The 12,634-nt window shown below is 40.5% G+C and overlaps 1 protein-coding gene and 1 long non-coding RNA gene across 3 annotated transcripts in view; both read left to right on the forward strand.

Moving 5' to 3' along the window:
• The window catches only part of LOC106869286 (uncharacterized), a 278,508-nt gene that overhangs the window by 17,330 nt on the left and 248,544 nt on the right, over positions 1-12,634 (forward strand). The window lies entirely within an intron of this gene.
• LOC149131592 (uncharacterized) lies at positions 6,169-12,307 on the forward strand. The gene is made up of 2 exons (XR_016237490.1): positions 6,169-10,088; positions 11,112-12,307. It is a non-coding gene; the product is annotated as an uncharacterized LOC149131592 (long non-coding RNA).

Genomic DNA, 12,634 nt, shown 5'->3' on the forward strand with positions numbered 1-12,634 from the left:
TACATACATGCATGCATGCATGTATGTATGCCCACATAAACACACATTTATATATATATATATATATATATATATATATATATATATATATATATATATATATATATGCATTGACAGATATACGAATGCATCTTATGGACTCTTAGACGACTCACGCTCATATATATATATATATGTGTTTGTATGTATGTATGTATACATGCATGCATGTGTGTGTGTATGTATGTATGCATGCATATATATGCATGCATGTATTTAATCATGCATATATATGTGTGTGTATATATATATATATATATATATATATATATATATATGTGTGTGTGTATGCATGCACGTATGTATGTATATATATGTGTGTGTGTATATATATATACATATATATATATATATATCAGAGAAGCAAGTTTTTTTTTTTTAATTGATTTTCCGTCAGCACGTATTTTGCAGAAAGAAACTCCTGGTTTTCAGTTAATTTTGCTGTTGGTATTAAATTTTATTTCTTTCTCGTTTCCGCTTTCCTTTCTGTACGTCTCTCTCTCTCTCTCTCTCTGTTCTACACACACACACTCTTTATTTTACACACAGCACGTCTTTTTCATATATACAATGTACATACATACATACATATATATATATGTATATTTCCTTGTGTCGATAGACATTTCAGGTTTATGTGTATATGTGTGTACGCATATATGTATATATTGTTTTATGCGCTCTGAGATGTGCACGGAAATACATACGTTCGTAGTGTGTACTTCGCACTGAATAAATATAGTGGAATATATATATATTCTTTTCTTCTGTCACTTGTTTCAGTTATTCGACTGCGGCCATGCTGGAGCACCGTCTTACAGGGTTTTAGTAGAAGAAATCATCCTCAGGCTTATTGTTTGTAAGCCTAGTACTTATTCTATCGGTGTCTGTTGCCGATCCGCTAAGCTACGGGTGACATAAACACACCAGCATCGATTGTCAAGCGATGGCGGAGACACACACACATATAGTCATCCATTAATACACTATGTATTGGGAAAAATAATAAGACGAGGGGGATCACGACTGGAATGTCTCCCCCTCCAGTTGTGGTTAATCAGTATTGACCTAGGGCTATATAACTACAAATGTTTTAATGACTTGGTTGCTATTCCACTTTACGTTCTGTGTTCAAATTCTACGAGGGGTGAGTTTACCGTTCACTTTTCTGGGGTTGATTAAATCGCTGTAAGACTCTCTTCTCGCGCTGATAACATGTTCCATGTTGAAGTGACAACCCCAAATCTCGGAAAAATCAAACTGGGTTCACAAAACCGAAATCTTAATTTAAAACATATATAGCCTTGCGGCGACAGCAAAGTAAAGATATTGGCAAACTGGGACGGGTTTCAGTCTTATCAGGCCTTCTCAGCGAAGGTCTGATACTCTTTACCGTTCTTGTTAGGTCTGTAATAATAATAGAATTGTACACTAATAGGCCTAACAATATAATATAATGACCGAGAGCAATTGTTGGCCAGAGACATGAATTAATCAAGACTATTCCTACATTGAGGGAAATACTTAAAAATCAATCTTCAAATCTGTTCAATACACAAACCTCAGACAATCAAAATAGGCCGTCACTGATGTATCATTTATTCTTATATTGGAAATAAGTGTAGTAACGACGTGCGCATGCGTAGTCTCACGCATGCGTGGAATTCAACAACCAAGCTTTCCCGCTTTGATCGACCTCTTTCTTGCTGGCCAGCGATTGAGCAAGGACGTGTCTAGCTGTCTCTCCATCTTTCGAACTCACGCTAGACAGCTCACATCAATATACCAACGTCCCAACAACCATGTTCTGATACACCGAAGACGTCTCAACAAACAAGATTAAAGATGTATATTTTCCACCATGAATAAATGTTGTTTGTGTTGATAGTCTGGAGTTCAGTGTTCAGTTCAATTCCTAATTTAATATAGGAAAGTCAGGTGTACATCTAATGATGTATAACCCACTTTCCTATATAAGTATGAGATAGGATTGGGGCTTTATCACAAAGACTGGGGGTGTTGATTAGCTGTAAACTGGCTCTGATTGAGCAGGTCTTTGTTCAGAGGGATTCCTGATGTGATCAACCTGTGTTATTAAAGGTTGATTGCCCCCCCCCTCGTTTTTTTTTTTGTCGTTTGTCCAATTATTGGAGGGACAGTAATTGTAACCCACTTTTTCTGTGCCTGCGCTGTTTTTCCAGAAGCAGTTACCTAACCCCAGGTACACTTGCCTCATCTCCATTCGTGGCTATGCTACGAAGGAAAGACAAGGGTATCTTCCATCATTTATCTTTTACTTCGGTCACGAGACTGCGGCCATGCTGGGGCACCACTTTGAAGAACTTTAATCGAAGGAATCAACCCCAGGACTTATTATTTATCTTGTAAAGCCTGGTACTTATTCTATCAGTCTGTTTGCTGAACCGCTAAGTTACGGGGACGTAAATACACCAACACCGGTTGTCAAGAGGAGGTGGGGGACACAGACCCAAAGAACACACACAAATGTACGACGAGCTTCTACCACATCCACTCACAAGGTTTTGGTCAGCCTGAGGCTATAGAAGAGACTTGCCCAAGGTGTTACACTGGGACTGAACCTGGGACCATTTAGTTGGGAAGCAAGCTTCTTACCACACAGCCACGCCTGCACCTATTAGAATATTGACGAGCTTGCCAAGATTCGAACCCGGAATCTTCCGATCCGTTGCCATTGCATCACAATAGAGTAGAGAAATTTGACTACTATTTCTAGCAAGTCAAACAACCGCGTGCATGACACGTCGCTGGCACGTGTGTTTTCTTGTTGGATAGTCTGGAAATAATGATTTCTTACATTAGTACAAGCCAAGAGAATGGCTAAAATCGATTGAGTCTCGATTCCATTATATGATTGATATATATTTTATCGATCCCAGGGAGAAAGAGTGAAAGACAAAGTCGACATAGGCGGATTTCAACTCGGAACGTAAAGAAACGTAGCCGAATAGCGCCAGGCATTTAGTTAGCCATTTCCACTGCGTTCTTTAATTGCTGAGCTTAACACCATGCGTAATTGACGCAAGCGTGGCTCTGAGGTTAAGAAGATTGGTTTGCCACCACACGGTTTCTGGTTCAGTCCGAATGTGCGGCGTTTTGAGCGCGTGATTTCTAACACCTGGGCCAACCAACGCCGCGTGAGTGAATTTGGTTGACGGAAACTATGTGGAAGCTCGTCGTGTGTGTGTGTTTGTTTGCCACACTGCTTGACAACCAGTGTCGGTTTTATTTGTACTAGAGTCGATTTGTTCGACTAAAGGGCGATCTTTCGGTACGAGTCCTAAATATCGGCCTTTTCCGTAAAAAGTGTTGGAGAGAAACAGGGAAACGACGTCATAACAGCGAAAGACATACAGAGAGTGCGATTTATTTTGAAGGGTTTAGAGTTAGGGTTAGGTTTACGTTTTAGGGTTTGCGTTAGGGAATTCCGTCCCTAACCGTAACCGTAACCCTAACACCGTAGTGAAGATCGTGCGGGTGTTACGGAAAAGGCCGATCTTTGGTAAAGATCGCCAAAGACACTTTTTACGGAAAAGGGCCGATATTTAGGACTCGTACCGTAAGATCACCGACTAAAGCCCTTCAAGGCATTGCTCTAGCATGGCCACAATCTCATGACTGAAATAAGTAAATGACAAAAAAGAAAAATATATTTTTAGTTCAGAGTATTCGGAACCAAAGCACTGATTAACGCAGTGTTTTTCTCGGGGGAACTGTGATGATTGGAACAGGAGCGAAGAGATTGCCATGTTTAATTAAAGTGTGATGGTTTTTAGTCATCATTTTAATTTATTCGACACCATGGCGAAGAAGGAAGGAAGAGTTATGCGGATGTAACCTCTATTTTGTTTTCTCGTCATGAGAACAAACGGGGGAAGTAAGCGTGCCAGCAGACTAGTTGGAATGTCAGACAAAATTGCCTCGCGGCATGTCTTCCGATTCGCTACGTTCTGAGTTCAAATTCCGCCTGGGCCAGCTTCGCCGTTCATACCTCTGGTAGTCGATAAAAATAAAGTTTCCGGTTAAGTACTGGAGTGGATGTAATCGACTTGTGGCACCCTCTACTCAGAATTGCTAGTCTCGTACTGGAGGTAGGTGGTATTTTTAGCAGTTGGACTAAATGGTACCGTGTAACTAAAACGCTTTTATTTCTTTAGACTGTGAACCTTTGGATGCGACTAAATACGATTCCTGTTTACAATAATTTGGCAACTTGGGAATAAAAGTGATTAGAGTGGACTGTCCTATTTTACTTCTCTGGACTTCCATAGTCATTCACCGTACGAAGGGAGGCTGAAAAGTTCCTGGCTTTGGATAAAAGAAAACACAGGAAGATCAGTTAATTATGATTTTATTCAACATATTCTCCTTCTCAGATTCACACACTTATTGCAACTGTCCTTCAGTTTTTCTTAAACCTGTAAAAATTACTCGGAAGATTGGGCTTCCAACCAGGCCTTTCGCGACACCTTTAAAATCAGAAACTTTTCAGGACCCCCTCGAATATAATCTTACTGTGTTTTTATGATTAAATATTATTAAGAACTGTAAAAAGAAAATCTAAATATTTGGTGTATTATAGAAGTATAAGCTAGTTTATTGCCCATAGATTTTAAGAATAAAAATCTTATATGCAATCCGTTTGAGACCCACTGGTCTATACTAAAGTCCAGAATACTTTCTATAAAGCCTCTCCGATGTGATTGAGATTATAATACAAGAAACTTCATTAGGAATGCTGGCGGGGAGTACATTGTGTTGAGTAGTAACAGCCGGCCTCCTACAGATCGAACAGCTTGTTGTTCTGTTCGTATCCCAACAATGCTTTCAGTACATGATCAATATTTGCCGACTCGGTCCATCTCGCTGTAAATAAGTTACATTGGAACATATTTCTTACCACTATTAGCTACAACGTCTTTATTATAGGTCATGCTTAATCAGAGTCCCTTTGAAATTAAAACAGCAAGAGTTATTACACAGATACTGCTGGTTTACAGTGAATGAGAAGTTAAAGATCATCTTCTTTTAGGTCTGCTGTGGCAGGGTTCTGTTTCGTTCGTTTTGCTTTCTGCCAGTTTCGTTTTAAACGAATCACTCGAGTAAAAACGATCCTCGTGGAACAACAACAAGCGCTCGACAAACTTAAAAACTTGCAAGCATTTTTCACTTCCAAGGTGCAGTCATTTCACTACACTCCCCTTCTCGTTGGGAGACAACTTGGTATACGATACCATTTTTTGAGTAAACAGCTGTCAGTCAGCTCACTGCAATTTATTGTCCAAAAGTATTTCTGAGTGCTAGCCGTGACGGAATGGGGATTAGCAAAGAAAATGAAACGAAACCAATAAATGATACTTCGGTGCATTTTCTTAAAGCTATTAGTTTATCTCCCTCACCTCACTACAATTTTGTCCTTGTTAACATTTCAACACGGAAAGTTAAATAAATCGCCAAGTTTAAAGATACAAACCGTTGACAGTCTTAAATTTATTAAACCTTTTTTAGTTGGTAGTATTGGGAGGATGACGGTAGGGTTGGTCGTTGACGTGATGGTATTGGCAATAGCCTAATAACTCTTCTGATTTATAAACGTCATCTTTTTTTTATTATTATTTTGTCTTTCGAACAGTGTGTTCTCTAATCGTTTTCGGGTATCATATTTCTATATGAATTATACACTTTATTTCACGTTGCTCCAGTTCATTCAGCTGTAGAAATGAGTAGCGATGTCACTGGTGCCAAGCTGTATCGGGACTTGGCTAAATACTCACACCGATTTGTCTGAATGAGGATGGTTGTTGAATCTTTCCTTGAACTTTACTTCAGTCATGCTTATATATCGTCTACGTACCGTATCGAGGTTTTGTTGCTTTTTTTTCTTTTGGGAATTAACGTCTGCTTCGTAAATTTGGGCAAGACATATTTAGTAGTCTTTCGTTGGCGTTCCTACAACTACATGGCCGCAGTGTTTGGAGGGCGGGTGGAGACCTAGGGTATTGTATTCTCCGTGTTTGTGGTACAACTGTACTTGGAGAGGAAAGGATTTGTGAACTATATGATAATATAGCCCGTTTTTCCTAGCTGTGAGGGAATTAGGCAAGTGGGTACTTTTGTCCTTGAATCCACAAAGCTTCATTGTGGGGGTCGATCTTATCAAATATGTTTTTATATGAAGAGAAATTGGAAACCATTCTACTAATATTGGTGACTTTCTTTTTTTTTTTTTTTTTTTTCAATTATGAGAGGTTTCCAAAAGGATTAAGTTAGTAATTAAATCTTGAGATAGCATCGAGGAAGTTAACTGCAGTTAAAAGTTAGTAACTATAGTTATTTTTAGGCCAAAGGTTTGAATGACTAGTTAATGCCCTTCCGTAATGTATCTAAAAATATAATGTAATTATGTTTTGCACTTGCATCGAGTTCTTGAATTTAACTCATAGAAGTGTGTCTTGCGGCAAACATTTTGAATTCCACACACACACACATACCATATTTACTCGTATATAAGTCGCACCCCCTCCTTCAGCGTTAAATTTCGGTGCAACCCCCCCCCCCCCGGGTTGCCTCGTGTATTAGTTGCGTAGCAATATAGCTTATATTTATTATTATAAATATTTGTAAGGTTGGCTACCGAATGAATTGATATCGACGGGGAAGCGCCGGGACTACTAGTTTGAAATTGGTTTCAGATTTCGGCACAAGGCCAGCAATTTCGGGAGAGGGGTGAAGGTCGATTAAGTCGACCCAAGTGCTCAACTAGTAATTATTTTATCGATCCTCGAAACGATGATAGGCAGAGTCAACCTCGGCGGAATTTGAACCCAGAACGTACAGACGGACGAAATGCCGCTCAGCATTTGTGTCCGGCATGCTAACGATTGTGCCAGCTCACCACTTTTCACTAGTTTAATATTACGAGTAAACTGCTCCCTATTGCTGGAAAGTAAAACTATGTTCCTGCACAAGGACGACAACTATGGCATCAGAAAACATACAGACAAATGTGGATGGATTTGGTAACGAAGAATTTGTTGTCTTGTTAGGAGCCATTTGTGCCACCCCACCTGATTATATTGCTTTTGATTTTTTAAGATCTTTTATATTTCGCTTGTTTCAGTGATTGGACTGCGACCATGCTGGGGCATCGTCTTAGAGGATTTTAATCCAACAAATCGATCCCAATACTTATGGGGTTTTTTTTTCTTCTTTTAAGTATAGTACTTATTCTGTCGGTTCTTTTTTGCCGTATCGCTAAGTTACGAGGCAGTAAACCAACCAAGACCGGTTACCAACCGGTGTGGAATGGGACGAACAGACACAAAGGTATTTATTTCTTTGTTTACACGGCGAGATTCCATACAGTTTCCATCTACCGAATTTACTCATGGTGTTGGTTGGCCTGAAGCTATAGTAGAAGACACTTATTATTTTGCCTAAGGTGCCGCGCGATGGGACTGAAACCGAAACCGCGTGGTCCCAAAGCGAGCTTTTTAGCCACATGGGCATGCCTTGTACATATTGAGCACAAATGCCTAGGAGGAGGAGGGGATTTAAAAAGTGTGATACGACATAAATGAAGTAAGAGGTGAGGTGAAATGTAAAGTCCCGGATCGAAACAACTTCTCACGTGACAGCTCCTCCGACTGGCTTGCTTAACACCGTTTCTGCTGGCTTGTTGTTGGGTCGAAAGTATTTTCAGCTATTGGATACCGTTATTATTTCTCTCATTACCGCGACCGAAGTAATAGCTAAACTGCCATTTCATTAGCACGTGATTATACAGCTGATTGTTAATGAACAAGCGGTGGAACTACTGGACTACTAAACTAATTAAGCCAGAGATCACAATCGTCACTCACAAGTATCGCTTTCCACTCTTACACAATGCAACTTACTGACTCACTCTCTACATTTGCTGTCTTTCGTTCCTTCTCTCCCTCTCACCCACTGGTCCACTCCAATTTAGATAAAAATAGATAAAAAGCTGAGTCCGAGGAAAACTAGTAGTTGTCTGTGACGGCAAAAATTGTTTAGTAAAAGTTCACAGATTTAGGCAAGTTTGTGTGCCGTAGTTAGTTTCTATAAGTTAACTCGTTAGTTCAGCCCACGCATTTTTTGTGCTTTGGGTAGTGCTCGTCCTTTTCTTTTCTGCTCTAAGCCCAATGCCCGAAATTTTTGAGGTGTGGGGCTGTCGATTAGATCGACTCCAGTACGCAACTGGTACTTAATTTATCGACCCCCGAAAGGATGAAAGGCAAAGTCGACCCCGGCGGAGTTTGAACTCAGAACGTAAAGACAGACAAAGTACCACTAAGCATTTCTTCTGGCGTGCTAACGTTTCTTGTTTCTTTATTGCCCACAAGGGGGTTGAACATAGAGGGGACAAACAAGGACAGACAAAGGGATTAAGTCGATTACATCGATCCCCAGTACATAACTGGTACTTAATTTATCGACCCCGAAAGGATGAAAGGCCAAGTCGACCCCGGCGGAATTTGAACTCAGAACGTAAAGACAGACAAAGTACCCGCTAAGCATTTCGTCCGGCGTGCTAACGTTTCTTGTTTCTTTATTGCCCACAAGGGGGCTAAACATAGAGGGGACAAACAAGGACAGACAAAGGGATTAAGTCGATTACATCGACCCCGAAAGGATGAAAGGCAAAGTCGACCACAACGGCACTTCTCTAGTTGGCTCGTCATACATGGACTGGTGCGTTCTAGACGTTGGGAACAGCTGAACGCGTAGGCAGTAATGAGTGTTGGAACGTGTAGCATTGGCGAGATCGGCTGAAAGAGTCAGCTAGCGAAATTCATAACGAAATTCCCTAAGCACACGTCCTTGAAAGTCGTTCAGTTTCTATAGCAGAAAAATCCCACAGGAAATAATAATAAAAAATTTTTTTTTTAAACCAAATACACGATGTTCTCTTTAAAATAGAGATGGAAGTTGCCTTTCCTGTCGGCTGAAACGAAGTCTGCTGCAAGGTTCCAAATTTTGTGTGAAAAATACAGATTCAGCTGTGGTAAAAATTAATAAATTGATAAATAAATAAAATAAATAGCAGTCAATTTTATTGAGTGCTGCAGAGTAGAGGTAAGGCTTCATGTGGGCCGGGCCAAATTCATGACCCACCTTCGGTTGCACTTTATTGGCGGTTGGTCGTTCTTTTTGTTGAAAACGACAGAACCATTACACACTTATATTTCCCTTGGCTATCGATCTGAAAACAGGTGTGAAATAGCTGAGACAATAATAATGGTTCTCAACTACCTTCTCAACTCATTCAGTAGGTCCATTGCACTGATTATCTATCGTTTTAGCGTTTCGGCATCTTTATTCTTTTATTTGGTTCTGTCATTTGGCAGCGGCCATGCTGTGGCACCGGATTGAAATACTTTTCGGACGAATAAATTGACCTCTCCACCCCAGATACTCCGGTTAATCAAACGCTTATAATTGGTATTTGGGAGGCGGAAGCTGTGGAGAAACCCGCCGTGCGTGCATATCTATGTGTTTCCTTGTTCATGTTCTTTATCCTGGATCCGACCGGTGTTGTTTATGCTGTCTCTTTCCGTTTGACCGTTCGATTTCGATAAAGTGAGTACTAGACTGAAATAAGTATTGGCGTCAACACGAGCGACTAAAAAAAAAAAGCTCTTGATGGCGGTGTTTCAATATGTCTGTTGTCCAATTTGCTCCGGGAACAGCAGGAGAAACCTTCAGAAGAACTCCCATCAAGAAAGTATTTCGGTGCCGTTAGTTCCTGGGAACCGGATCCACCTGGGTCACGATAACTCTTAGTTGTTCTACGGTTTTTTTGTTTTTAAAATACTACCTTTAGTGGAGATTGAACTCGAAACCTTCGGATGATCTTTCATTTCATTGATTTATGGTGTATATCGCTCAGCCACGAAGACCACCGCGAAAATAGTACACCTAAAAAATACGTAGTTCAGATAGATCAAAGCTGATTTTTATTTATTTTTTTAAAGGCTCTTTGAAAAGTTAAAACTTTTCACTCGTCGCCAGGCTTGTCTTCTTCATGTACTGCAATTTAAAAACAAGTCTACAGATTTCAAACTAGGGAGCGTCGCTGTGTGAATAACGAATAAATAGATAGTGTATAACTGACTTATCTACCAATACTCCCTCCCTCCCTCCCTCCCTCCCTCCACACGCCTCACCCGCGAAGCAAAGTCGATCCTCGGTGAAGTAATCACGTACTAAGTGGATCTTTGGTGACATTTAGATCGGACATAGTCGTTTGCTTAAGTTTGCTTTCGTGCTCTCATGTCATGCTCTCGTCTTAATTGAAAATAACTGCTGGCATTGCTTATTCGTCTTCTCCTTTCCTCATTATAAACGCGCGCTCGCATTTACACACACACACACACACAGAGTATCTCTGTTTCTCTTTCTCTCTCTCATTCACACACACACACACACACGTTTGGTTAGGCACGAGGCCAATTTCGTAGAGGAAGAGTACAGCATATTGAATCGACTCTCTCTGAAATGTATGTTGCGCGATACATTTCGCATGCGTGTATGTTTTATATACATTTGTGAATAAGTGTATATACATGCACTTGATGTAATAGTGTATGGAAAAAATGTGTGTGTGGAGGACCTATTGGTCTCACGACTCTGTTATCAGCCGTAGTTGTGTGTAGAAGGGTCACTGTATAGAGTGTGTATGTATGTGTGTGTGTGTGTGCGTAGGTGGTCCCGAGACATGGAATTGTTTAGTGAGTATTTTAACAATTGGCTAGCTTTTCATCTTATTGTGCTGTGCGTTAGTTAGCCTGGCTGATTCTTCAGTTGTCAGCTGTCAAGAATTCAGGCTGCTGCTTCATAACCGTTCTTTGGTACGGTTAGGCTACGCTGACCTTAATACGAGAGAGAGGGTGAGAGTGGGTGGGGGAAGAGAGATCTTACGTAAATTCCGGAACCTCTTCTGCTGAATGCAAAATGACTGTTTTAAATTGCAGTATATGATGAAGGCAAATCTAACGACGAGTGAAAAGTTTTAACTTTCTGAGCTCCATCGGTGGTCGTCGCAAATATATGTGTACATATATTTGTTTATCTACCGACTCCCACTTTACTCCTACGACAAAGATAAAGAAAATTTTTTTAATGTTGGGGGTGGGAATGGTGGTAGAAATAGGACACGGCCAACGAGGAAGCCTACTACGCAGTCACTCGACCTGCTAGAAATAGCAACTAAATCTTTCAAGTTATACCTTGCCGCTTCAGAAATAAAAATGAAAGGACACATTGGATGCTGCAATCCAATGTAGGATACACAGCGAATAAATGCCGATGACTTAAAGTACCAATCAAGTACTGGCGGAGGGATTCGATAAAATCAGTTAGCAGAATCATTAGTGCGTCGAACAAAATGGTTAGTGGCATTCCTTCCAGCTCTATGGTCTGAGTTCAGATTCCGCCAAGGTCGATTGATCTTAGCACTTGACTTGTCTCATCCCTTCAAAATTGCTGATCTTCTGTCAAAATTAGAAAGAATTATTCATGTTGTTTGTTCCGAGTTCAAATTTCACTGAGGTCGGCTTTGCCTTTCATCCTTTCGAGGTCGATAAAATAGTTACTGGGGTCGATGTTATTGACTCACCCCACTTCCTCGGAGTTGCTGGCCTTGTGTCAAAATTTGAAACCAATATCATAAATATTGTAAAGCGGCGAGCTGGCAGAATCGTTTGTACGCCGGGCAAAATGCTTAGCAACGTTTCGTCCGTCCTTACGTTCTGAGTTCAAATTCCGCGGAGGTCGACTTTGCCTATTGTCCTTTAGGGGTTGATAAATTAAACGCCAGTGAAACACTGGGGTCAATGTAATCGATTAATCTCCTCCCCCTAAATTTCAGGCCTTGTGCCTATAGTAGACAGGATTATTATTATTATCATTATTATTATTATTGAGTGAGAGAGCAGTGCATGTCATCAAAGTGACACTGGGGTAAAATATACGAAGCCCAATATACCCATCATGACTACCCGTCTGATAAGGTTACACCAGACACGTGCATCACAACCCTATGTGCGCGATATGGTGATCTCATATCAAGATAAACAGCGCAGGTGGGGCCCAGTTAGAATTTTCTTCAGGTCCAGTAGCCCATCCTGCTCAAAAGGTCCTTGAATAAGGGTTGTTTAAAGATTTTGAACGAAACACCCGTGTTTCCAAAGGTGAATTATCCAAACCCCAAAGAATTCCTCTCAACACATGGCTATGATGCTCCCCCACTACTTCTGCTCATGATCAGAGATGCACATATCGTCAGCCACCAAGGGACATGCTCAACTGGTTAAGGTCAAACAATTGACAAGCAAATCTGTGGTGTTGAGCAGAATATTTGCTGAAGCCCATCTTTTATACCAAGACAAAACAAAGTACATGATATATATTTATTACTGTCAAGTTACTGAAACTGGGTCTCGGTATTTTATGGAGTTACATTGTTAGTAATAAATTCTGTTCCTTCCAGATTCTCTCACTGATTCTAGACACTAAAATGTAAAACAGAAGT

The sequence above is a fragment of the Octopus bimaculoides genome, chromosome 20 (genome assembly GCF_046866305.1).
Source record: "Octopus bimaculoides isolate indiv1 chromosome 20, ASM4686630v1, whole genome shotgun sequence".
NCBI lineage: Eukaryota > Metazoa > Mollusca > Cephalopoda > Octopoda > Octopodidae > Octopus > Octopus bimaculoides.